The sequence below is a fragment of the Rattus norvegicus genome, chromosome X (genome assembly GCF_036323735.1).
Source record: "Rattus norvegicus strain BN/NHsdMcwi chromosome X, GRCr8, whole genome shotgun sequence".
Taxonomy (NCBI): domain Eukaryota; kingdom Metazoa; phylum Chordata; class Mammalia; order Rodentia; family Muridae; genus Rattus; species Rattus norvegicus.
In genome coordinates this window covers 51,788,360-51,800,436 of record NC_086039.1, presented here as the reverse complement: position 1 = coordinate 51,800,436, position 12,077 = coordinate 51,788,360, and the positions used below count along the sequence as shown (strand labels likewise).

The 12,077-nt window shown below is 34.1% G+C and overlaps 1 protein-coding gene across 11 annotated transcripts in view; it reads right to left on the bottom strand.

Annotated features, from left to right (window-relative positions):
• Positions 1-12,077, bottom strand: part of Dmd (dystrophin) — a 2,367,748-nt gene that overhangs the window by 1,637,409 nt on the left and 718,262 nt on the right. The gene's annotated exons all lie outside the window — the stretch shown is intronic.

Sequence of the window (12,077 nt, the reverse complement as noted above, 5' to 3'; positions counted from 1 at the left end):
TAACAGCACACATCAATTACTGGTTTCTATATTTGAGACTCTGAAAGGGTAATGAACAAATCAATGTTACAGGAAGAAGACAGATTAATGAGTACTTGTTTGTCCATGAACATCCTCTAGAGACTAATTAGAACATGATAATCAGGCCTAAAATGTCCTTGCAACTTGGCAAACCAATGAGATGAGCACTAAAGTTAATTTCTTTTTCTTGTTCACATAAAAACTTCATTCTATAATACTTTATTTCCTAAGTGAAATTGCCTAAACTAGCTAATCTAAGTGAGTAGTTTTCATTAGATAATAAACTATTTTTAATTACATTTCCATCGTATGGAAAGTTATATTGGTATGTTAATTAAAATTTTGCATTTATAATTAAATAATTGTAGGAAATGTTCAATGCTTTAAACCTCCTCATCACTTTTACTCTTATAAATTTATATACAGAATGAAACGTCCCTGTCTTAAAATGAACCATGTATATTCCAAATAAAAATGAAAATAACATCAGCCTTGGCTATTTAGGAATCTCCATGGGACCCCTCAGCCATCAATTTTACAGAATGAAACACAGTCCCCCACTAGAAGCCTTGTCTGGCTACATAAGATGGATGATTCAGATTCCATATCCTCCAGTACTAGGATTCCTAACCTGGGTCATCCTTATGGATTCTAGGCTGATGCTAAAATAGGCTCATTGTCAGACAGCATCCATGAAACTTACTGAATATAAAGACATCAAGCTGGTGCCTGCAAGAGCCTTTAGCCTTGTGTTCCAGTCTTTTTAGCATAGGAAAGCACTCTGTAAGCTATGGAAAGAGAGACCTGGACACCAACCCAACCACAAAACCTTTAACGTACAATTTATACTGCCTATAAAATGTGCTGGGGCAATGCTGGTGTAAAACATATGAGAGTTGTCATCCAATGTGTGGTTTAAGTTAAGGCTCATTCCATGAGATGAAGCCTAGGCCCTGCATTGCCTCAATAGCCAGGAACTAGAGACTGGTTTGCCCAGACACCTAGGATAGAACCAAACACGACTGGCAAAAAAAAAAAATCAGTGAAATGATTCCTAATGATACTCATGGATTATCGTCTTGTCCATTCAGAATCAGAGAAGCTTCCTTTCTCTCTCTCTCTCTCTCTCTCTCTCTCTCTCTATATATATATATATATATATATATATATATATATATATATATATATATATGCAGTTAGCTTGGTGATTTTTCTGGGACTCATACCAGTGGGAAGGGTATGTCTCTGAATCTTTTTCCTGCTCTTGAAACTATTGTACTAATTTTCGGTTTCCTTTTCCAACCTCAAATGCCTTAGAGATATAGGAATAGTAGGATAAAAGGGTAGATTATTCAATCTCTTTTTAGACTAAAGAGCATTAACAAACTAAACATTTTAAGTTCAGTATGGACTTTGTGTTTAATGCATATCTAAGATTAGATTTGACCCAATCCTTTTATAGCAATTGCACTTATGCAACTCATTCTAAAACATAATATGAATCTTAGATTACTGTCTAGGCAGAAAGCAGTCTCTGTCATTTCTACAGTTTTAAAAGTGATGTTTGGAAACATGGCAATGCTGGGCAATAAAAGGTATTTCAGAGGTTTAGTAGCACACACTATATGTCCTATAAAGGAATCAGACATAGAAATGAATAATAGAATACTTGGAAATCAGCCTTCATATACATAGTCCTTTAATTATGTACAAAGTTTCCAATGCTTAATTAACAAATCGATGAGAAAATTATATATAAATATGTAAAAAAGAAACTAAATGCCTATCTCTCACATTTGGCCCTAAGTAGGATATTTATATTACCCCCTGCAAATCTCAAGGCACATTGCAGAACATGCAGCACAGAGTTAAGGGCCAAAGTTTGAGAATCAATGTTGTATCTTACAGACATGGCATAACCATTCCACTCATAAACTAACTGCAGCTTCCATTAGCAGACGAACCTCAGAAGATTGATTTAGTCGCCATTCTTTCATGCATGGATGAAGGAAAAATGAGGCTACACTTCTTACTGAGGGACTATTAGCAGTTAATGCGTGGTGGAAAAAAAATCATGTCATTCACTTCAATGATGTAGCCCCTAATAAGTCACCTACGATACATCAAGTAAGCCCAACTTGTGTCCATAAAAAGAATCCCAATTAAACATAGTGGGCCAAACTTGAAAAAAACTTCAAAGTATGAGGCTTTTGGGGGGGTATTATACAGGTTTGAGCTGTAGAAATAGAATAAAAGAAAAAAACAGAGGGATAAAAGAAATGCAATATATATAGTATGAATTGTGAAAGCATTGTGAAAATATCAAAGTTCATTGTTTGAAGCACTTCTAGTCAAGCATGAAGACAAGAGTTTTGATCCCTTGAATCCAGAAACCACATAAAATGTCTGGTAGTTGTGGTAGTTCATCTCTAAGTACAGACTCACGAAGGCATAATAGAGTATATCCAGGGAAATTTGGTAGCAAGACTAACCACATGCTTGGTCTCTGAATTTGATGGAGAGACCTAGCCATAATGAGTAACACAGAAGAGTAATTAAAAATAATCATGGTCAAGAAATTTGGGTCTCTGAATGAATAGGCTCATATGAACACTGCTGCCCCCTCCCACAAAAATGCTTTCACACACACACACACACACACACACACACACACACAGACACACACAGACACACACAGACACAGAGGAACACGGAATATATACATGAAAAGGAAAACATATAAAACATGTAAACAAATCTGCTCAAATGAATCAATATGTCTAATGTACAATCAAATAGAAGAAATTACAAGTAATACTTCAAGATCTAGGTCCAGGCAATGGCTTTCTGGTTCAGATTCAAGAAAATAGAACATAATTGGAAGAACTGACACACATTGAAAATCTTCAGGAGAGCAGAAAAGACTACACAATGAAGGGAAAACTTACAGTAAACAAAAGAGTTGTTCTTCATCCAACATACAAAGCAATGGTTACTTTTGAATAAGACTGTAATACTATAAAAACTTTTCAAAAGTAAAACTAGTATGTGAAGAATGGATTTATGGATAGAAATGGGAGAAACAGGAGGGAGGCATTATCTTCAATGTAAACAGGCAGTGTCAGTGTTACTGACTGAAAATAGTAAGGGGGCAATGAAGTGAAAGGGATATTGATAAACATTCTTTAAAAATGACAAAAAGTGATATCATTCAATTTTCAACTCCCTTTTTAAAAGGACTAATAAATTTAGGATAAAATGAAGGAGAATGCAAAGGAAGATAGGTGGTCATTGATGGTTCTGTAGGTACTATAGCAAGTATCAACTAATAAAGAGAAACTTCCTGTCTCTGGGATTGTTATCATGTTTCAAAAGCAATGGTAATCACTCCCTTCTGAAATTTTCCTAGGCTCGAGTCAATTTGCTCCAATAAACCTTAAATTTATAATGGAAATTCATTAAGAACAGAATTAGTGCCTGAGTAATCAGGTTTAAAAGCTGAATTGAGCCTCACCCAATTGTGAATATTGTCATATCCTCTGACCTGTTCCTTCCCCTCAAAACTTGGAAATAACCTCCTTAATAGGCAAGCACTCTACCCAGAGCTACTTGTCTGGCTCTGAAATATCCTGATTTCAAGGACTGGTTGAGCAATATCATTTTTTTCTTATGAGAGTAAGTAATAAAGTAAGCATTGTGCTTTTGTTTCTGATGTCTAGGGATAACTTAATTATTTGGTGTAATTGAATTGGTGACATTCATTTGTACTTGGAAATTAATTACTGAGAATTTGTTAGATATGAGCAGAGTTCATTTAAATGAGAAATTCTGAATTTAGATCTAGACTTCTTAAAAACACAGCTCTTAAATGCATGTGTGTGTGTGTGTGTGTGTGTGTGCGTGTGTGTGTGTGTCTGTGTGTATGAAAAATCTTTTGCTTCAATTCCCTTATCTATGAAGTAAAATGCCATCTTCATCTAATCATAGTGTGAGAAAAAAAACACAGGAAATGTTCAGAAATTTAAATCAAACTTCATATAAATTTGATAAAAATTTAAAATATTTCTTAACAAACAAAACTATTTACTATTTGTTCATATAAAAGTAAGCAGAACTTCCCAGATTATTTCAAGACTGAATATATTGTTGAGTAGGATATTATAGAGATATTCAAATATAGGCTTTATAGAATACTTAATAGTATATTTATACCAGTATCATAGTACATTAAACAATATAATTTCTAATTTATTTTTGGTTCTCTACAATTGTAGAGATGAAGATTATCCATCCAATAATATTTCTATGAATGAAGTGATATATTGTTAGATGAAAATAACTATCTACTTTATCTTATCTCATATATGCTTACTATTTAGTACTCACAATCTTATAGTTAGGTAATTATATTTTACATTGCAATGAATGAATCTGCAAAGATCAAATGAGATGTAACAAAAATTACATAAATTTAATCTTCATCATCCTCACACCCTTGAAAAGTCAATGACATTGGTATAAAAATGATGCCTTCAAAGACTCAAAACCAAAATACTATTCCTGTCTTGGGCAGTCAAATTCTGGAATGTATGATTAGTCAGCTGCCAAATATAACCTTGAAATACATCTGGGAAATCTACAGAAATGTCTAGACCATCCAAATCAAAGACTAAATTTCTTCTCATGGAAATGAAGACATTAAAATAATATATTTTAATATCTATCACATTTAAAGAACCAAGATTTTAAAGATAACGTATGTATAAATGTGCATGATGGCACAGCCTTCTTTTTAAGAAATGATTTATTTATTTAATTAAATTGGGGGATATCATTCAGACACCATCATCAGAACAAATTGGTAGAATTTTCCAAAGAGTTAATCAAAGGAAAAAAACAACAAACAAACAAACAAACAAACAAGGCAAATAATGAGTCCAGTATTCAAAAGAGAAGAGGCATGGATAAACTAGGAAAACTGTATGGTCAGATAACCTTAATGTAAAACTGTAAGGACATATATTGTAGCTAAATTAAAATTGGTGGTTGCAAAAATATCAATTCACATTGATATAAATGCCAAAAACAACCACTAAAGAAAGAATTGGCCTATCATTTGAAATTTCCAAATGTCTAAATCTTTGCTAAAATGGAATGAATTCTAAATAATAAAGTTGGCAGCATGTAGACAACATCAGGGCATTAACTAAATCATTAAGGAATTCAATTGTTTTCGATTTTAACCTTTTATATTTGGTGCCACTTTCAAGATATGAGTATTTTCCTTTTTCAAGTCACTAAATGACAATGCACAACAAAATGAAAAATGATTATATGTGCAGGTGCTCTGATTTTAAATTCCTTTGCATTCTGAAAAAAATTGCTTTCAGAAGACTATGCTATAATTAATCTATTTTTAGTATTTTGTGCACTGATGCTATCATTTGCTTCTCTCCATTAATAACAATGTTTACCATTAGAGGACTATAAAATATAGTTGTGAAAATAATTTGCACCGATAAAATGACTCAGTTTCCTAAATAACACTGATTAAAACAAAGCAATGGCTTTTACTTATTTCTTCTTTTAAACACAAAACTATTCTCAATACGCTTATGATGCAGCAAGAAAAAAGTATCACCACCATACTGCTACAACACATAGAAAACAGTAGCTCAAAATGTATAGTGCTTAATAACAGAAAGACAGGATGGAAATCAATACACTTAAAAGTTTCTCCATTTGGGGAGGAAAACAGATTCTACATTTGTGTGCATGTATGTGCGTGTTCTCTCTCTCTCTCTCTCTCTCTCTCTCTCTCTCTCTCTCTCTCTCTCTGGTGTGTGTGTGTGTGTGTGTGTGTGTGTGTGTGTGTGTGTACACATGTGTGTTGTAAGTGCATATTTGAAAGTCAGACAACAAATTGAGAGAGTTGGTCCTTACTTTAAACTATGTGGGTAATAGAGATTGAATTGAGTTCGTTTGGCCCAGTGGCAAGATCCCTGTCCTTTCAGCTATATTGCTGTCTTTATAAAGGACTCTGCTTTAAAAACTATTTAGTTATTTTCACTAGTAGCCAAAATTCCATTCTGATAATCATTAATATACAAGCACAATCAAAATATCATGTATTTAATTTTTAAATAATGATATCTAGTAATGGTACTATATTAAAATATGAAAAATATATTAATTTAGTTAACATTGTTGGAGGGTACATCATGAAAGTTGGAGATAGAGATAAAAATAAATGTTCACAAAAAACAATTATATATTCTTTCTGCTTCCTCTTCTATGACATCTTTTGAGCTTTAGTAAGATGGATGACAAAGGCATCCTATTTAGGGCAGAACATTAACAGACTACCTTCTGTACTTGAGATGGCTATTGATTGCACAGATAAACTCACAGCTGCTGAGTTTACTAGCCCAGGACCTGCACAATACCAAGCCAAATAAAATTGTAGAAGAAAAGGAAGAACAAATGTGGCCCCATCCTTAACTGACAATTTATTTGATTATAACAACTTCTAAGAAAGAAGCACTCTATGAAGAGGTGACCAGTGGTAGTTTTACAATACTAAGTGGTCTTCTAGCGGAGAGATCAGAATAAAGTTTGTTATCATCTTAATTTCAGATATTTATAGAACAAATAATGAACAGCAACAATCACAAAAATATTAGTTAAATGGAAAATCTCATTCAAATGGATATTCCATGTTTCTTTTTTTAGATATATTTCTTTACTTATATTTCAAATGGTATTCCCTTTCCCAGTTTCCTGTCCAAAAGCCTGCATCCCCAGCCCCTCCCCCATATGGATGTCCCCCCCATCCACCTCCCTTACCATCCACCCGACATTCCCCTGCACTGGGGGTCCAACGTTGGCAGGCCCAAAGGCTTCCCCTTCCACTAGTGCCCCAACAAGGCTATTCTCTGCTACATATGCAGTTGGAGCTCTGGGTCAGTCCATGTGTAGTCTTTGGGTAGTAGTTTAGTTCCTGGGAGCTCTGGTTGGTTAGCATTGTTGTTCTTATGGGGTTGCAAGCCCCTTGAGCTCTTTCAATCCTTCCTCTAATCTATGTTTCATAACATATCTTATATTGGAAAAGTTCTTCAATGAAGAAATACTGTTCTTGAGAAAATAATCTCAATGAAATATTGTGTCCATAAGTTTCTAGCTTAATAAAAATTTAAAAAGTTAAGCATTTTCATAAATTACTCAATGAGAGTATACCCTGTTAAATTACATTTATAAAATTTTCAGTCATTGCAAATATCAGAACAGCTTTTCACTATATACCATCTAAAACTGGAAGAACAGAAATTCAATTGACCCGACAATTTGAAGCTGATTAGTCATTGTCAGACTATTGAAATATTTCTACTTTCTTACAATTCTCTCTACATGCCTATTGTAGGAAGAACAATTAAAGTTACCACCTGAGAAAGAAATATTTTGACATTTAACTCTGTTTCCTTAATTGTCACCTGCTGGTATAGTACTTTGCTTTTGAACTAACAAAACAGACTTCTTTCTTCACTACTTCTATAAAAAGTATGTAAGTTTGAGTAGTAAACTCAGGTTCTTTATTCTTAGCTACAACAAAATATTTTATTTCTATAATTGAATTTTCATAGTATTTGATATAATAATTCATAAGCAATAAGGTCAGGATGGTGATGTTTATTTCAAGTGACACAAATTTAGTTGGTTATTATGGTTCTATCTGGTATGTGTTTGGATTTGGAAATATGTCCAAGAGTAAAGCAATAGTAAACTAAATATGTCAATGATTATTCGTGTAAGTCAGAAACTAAATAAAAACTAATCCTTTAGAAAGAAGTATCTGATAGTATACTATATAACACACACTATCAGTAGTGTTCTAGTATCAGATATCAAATGCTACATTAGTTGGAGTGGTACAAAGCTTAACAAAGTCACATACAAAGTTCCAAAATTATAATATGATGAATAGTAAATGATACTTTCTTGAACTACTTCTGAGTTTTAGAATCATTCAACAGAAACATAATAGAGGACTGCTGGGATTCATATAGTATCTAAAGCATGAATGGAAACATAGTGATGAAATACAGTGAATACACTTGCAATCTTTAGCACATATTAAGTAATGGATGTACTCTGCTTTTGACAGTATTAACACAATTTTATTTGTGCATGGTTTGAGGTTTTTAGGCTTCCACTAATGTAATTAGATGTTCCCAATTATGAAAACAAAAATATGCATGAATGATACATATCTTGCCAACTAAAATATAATTTAAACTTCACAGAAACAGATAATCAAAATCAGAGCATCAGCAGAGAAAAATAGGAGTGCCAGAGAGAGTAAGTACCAAAATTATAAACAAAGCAAAACTGAAGGCAATAAAAATGACCCGTGGCTCCAAATGCATATGTAGCATAAGATGGGCTTGCTGGGCACCAACGGAAAGTGAACCCCTTGGTCCTGCCAAGTTTGGAACCCCAGAGTAGGGGAATGTCAGGGGCAGGAAGGGGGTGGATGAGGAGAGGAACACCCTTATAGAAGAAGGGGAGGGATAGGGGGTTTATGTCCAGAAAACTGGGAAAGGGAATAACATTTGAAATGTAAATTAGTAAAAATATCCAATAAAAGAAAGAAAAATAATAAAATAAATGACAACAAAATCAATGGTGTCAAAAGTCAAAAGAAAATCAAAAGACTGGTTTTACCAGTTACAAACCATTTTATTTACAATGATAATCTACCTGCAAGACATGCTAGAGAAACAGTGGTACTTAGCTTGTGGGATTAATCAACCAATATATATTTATATTTCAAGTCCACTCCATGGGATTGGACCCATCCATGTGACTGCTCAGGTGACCTAGAAACTGTGACCAGATAGACCATGGACCTAGGGGAAAACAAAATTCTACTGCTCCTCTAAAGGAACACAGTCATAAAATGACTCCCAAGGACATTTTGCTGCACCTATAAATCAGTGCCTTGCTCAGCCATCATCAGAGAAGTTTCCTCCTGCACTAAGTATATGGGAACAAATACAAAAACCCATAGCCAGATAATATACAGATAGTGAGCAACCTTGGAACATTCCTTCCTAGGTGCTATGTCTCCATCAAAACTCTCCTGCTCATAGCCCAGTGAATCATGTGGAAGAGGAGACAGAAAGACTTCAAAAGCCAGAGAGCATTTAGAACAAAAGGAAACAAAAAGGAAATAAGGTCTCTATACACAGACCAGCAGACATATGAACTGACAGAGACTATAGCAGTATATACAGACATGTTTGTGTGCTGAGAGAAGTGGACACAAACTACCATCTTTAATCCAGAAGTTATCTTTAATTGATAACCACTCCCACAGACTCACTGGGGACACATATCAATCTTAAGGGCAGGCTCCATGCCTAGCAGTAGATGGTCAACAAAAAATGAACTGAGTGGCATCAGCTGGAGGTTATTTCTCTCAGAGTTTCTTAAAAACAAACAAACAAACAAACAAACAAAAAACCTTGTACACACATTCTGGCTCTGATTTTGTGCTTTTTATATGATTCCTTTGTATGTGTCTGCATATATAGGAAGTGTCCCATTTTGTTTTTTTGTTTTAGCTTTATCATATAAATTTTTATGTGTTTTGCTCTTTAATGAGAGACAAAAAAATCATTGTGGATTTTGATGGAAAGGGAGGTTGAAAGGATCTCAGATGAGTTGGTGGACACGAAGCCATCATCAGAACATATTGTATAAAAAAAACCCTATATTCAATAGAAAAGTAATTAGAAATAAATACGTAGTGTTTTATAAAACTTGCATATAGTGTATAATAATATATTCTATTGGATACTCTATTGAATTTTAAGAATATGGATATTTACTGAAAAGGACTCCATATGTGCAAAACAGTGAGAAGTAATAAGGACAAATGAGTGCTAAATTGTTTATAACACATATTGCCTAAATTTTTATGACTCCCTTTTTGTCTCTTGGGTTCTGAAAGGTGATTAAATAGATTAAATTGTTAGCTATGTAGAATCCAAGATTAACCTCCTCACTCTCTCTAAAATCCGTAATTTTCCATTTATCTCTATTTCTTCATATAGACATATCATTTATGTGTCATACAATGACAGTATGGTTGATATAGTTTATGCTTTTCCACCATTTCTGAATCTTTCCATTTGGTTGACTAACAAATATCTAGATGTTTCTGTGTCTAAAAGCTTGCATATATCTACTTTTCTCTATGACCACTATTACTATCTCATCCAAGACATAATCCTCGTCTTTTGGGATCAATGTGTCCAATCTTGACTGTTTTCATACCTCTGCATCATTTTGTGTTCAAGAACCATCATTAACTTTTCAAATCACAAATTAAAATTTAATGACCTCACTCTTGAAGCTTTTCTAAATCTCAACATTTTTTAATAAATCACCACTTCTTCCATGATGCTCTGATCCATGATTAATGTAACATGATATGCTGATTGTACAGCAATGGCATTTCTCTGACTCTTTGCCCACTAACTTAGAGATTATTTACTTATTTACTTTATTAACTTAGAGATAATGTCTTTGTGTCATAAGAGAGGCTCTTGTTACATCTCTTGGTCTTCGCTCTTTCTTTTCATTTGTTTATTTGTTTATTCATCTCTCATATTTTACATCCCAACAACAGATTCCTCCCCTTAGATCCACTTCCCTTCAGAAAAGAGTAGGCGTCACAGGGACATCAAACAAATATGGTCTAACAAGTTACAATATGGCTATACACAGACCCTCATATCAAGTCTTGACAAGGCAACGTATTAGAAGGAAGAGGAGTCAGTCACAAAAATAGAGAAAAAGAGTCAGAGACAGTGACTCTTTCACTGTTAAAACTCCCACAAGAACAGCAAGCTATAGAAACATAATGTATATGATGTATATGCAGAGGGCATAAGTCAGGCCCATACAGGCTCTCTGATTGTCATTTCAGTCTCTGTGAGCCCTCATATCCCAGATCATTTCATTCACTGGGCCATATTCTTGTGGTACCCTTGATCTCTCTGGCTCCTGCAACCAGACCTCCTTTTCTGTGTGATTCTGCAAAGTGCTTAAAGTGTGGCTATGGGTCTCATTATCTGCTGTTATCATTGTCAGTTGCTAGATGAAGCATCTCTGATAACAATTATGCTAGACTCCAGTCTATAAGCATTGCAGAATATCATTAGGAATCATTTCATTGAATTTAGTTTTATCCTAGGATTCTGGGATATTCATTGTCTGACTGTTGGCTCTCCAGAGTGTCAAGCCTGGGCTCAGTCTCATGGCATGGATCTCAAGTTAGACTTCTTGAACAAATTCTGTGCCACATTTACTCCAGAAAGAAAAAATATAGTTAAGAGGATTTCTGGCTGGGTCTGCATCCCAGTCAAACCACTGGAAGCCTTGCCTAATTTTAGATGATGGCCAGTTCAGGCTCCAAATCCCCTGTTGCTAGGAGTCTTCACTAGGGTCATTACTCTTATTTATACCTTCATGTAAAATATTTATCCAAAATGTTTTATAATTTTGATAAACTGATATCTATTAAATCATAGTTCACAACAAAATTCCTCACAAATGCATTTGTTAGTCACTTTATTTCAAGAAGCCTAAACTGAAGCCTTTCCACTATTTCACATGGACTCATTTACTTTATGATACCTGGCCTGACATTTTTATTTCTCTGTTAATATACTTATTCTTTCTGTCATAGGAAGAATAAACTGATACCTTGTAATAGTATGTTTTGGTCAATAATCAATGGCACATAATATGGCAGATGATAGCAATGTCTTCTCTCAAAAATGGAATTATATTGGTAGTAATATGCCAGGACAACAAATGCTTTATACACCTGTGGTGACGCTGATATATCCAATTAAACACCAACTGGCAGGTGCAGAAACATTCAATTATAGAATGTGTATTGGGTAATTGTGAGAGTCTATGGCAGCAGTTTGTGTATTTGCTATATGTTCTGGTTAGAATGTATTGTCAATTTGATGCTACCTAGA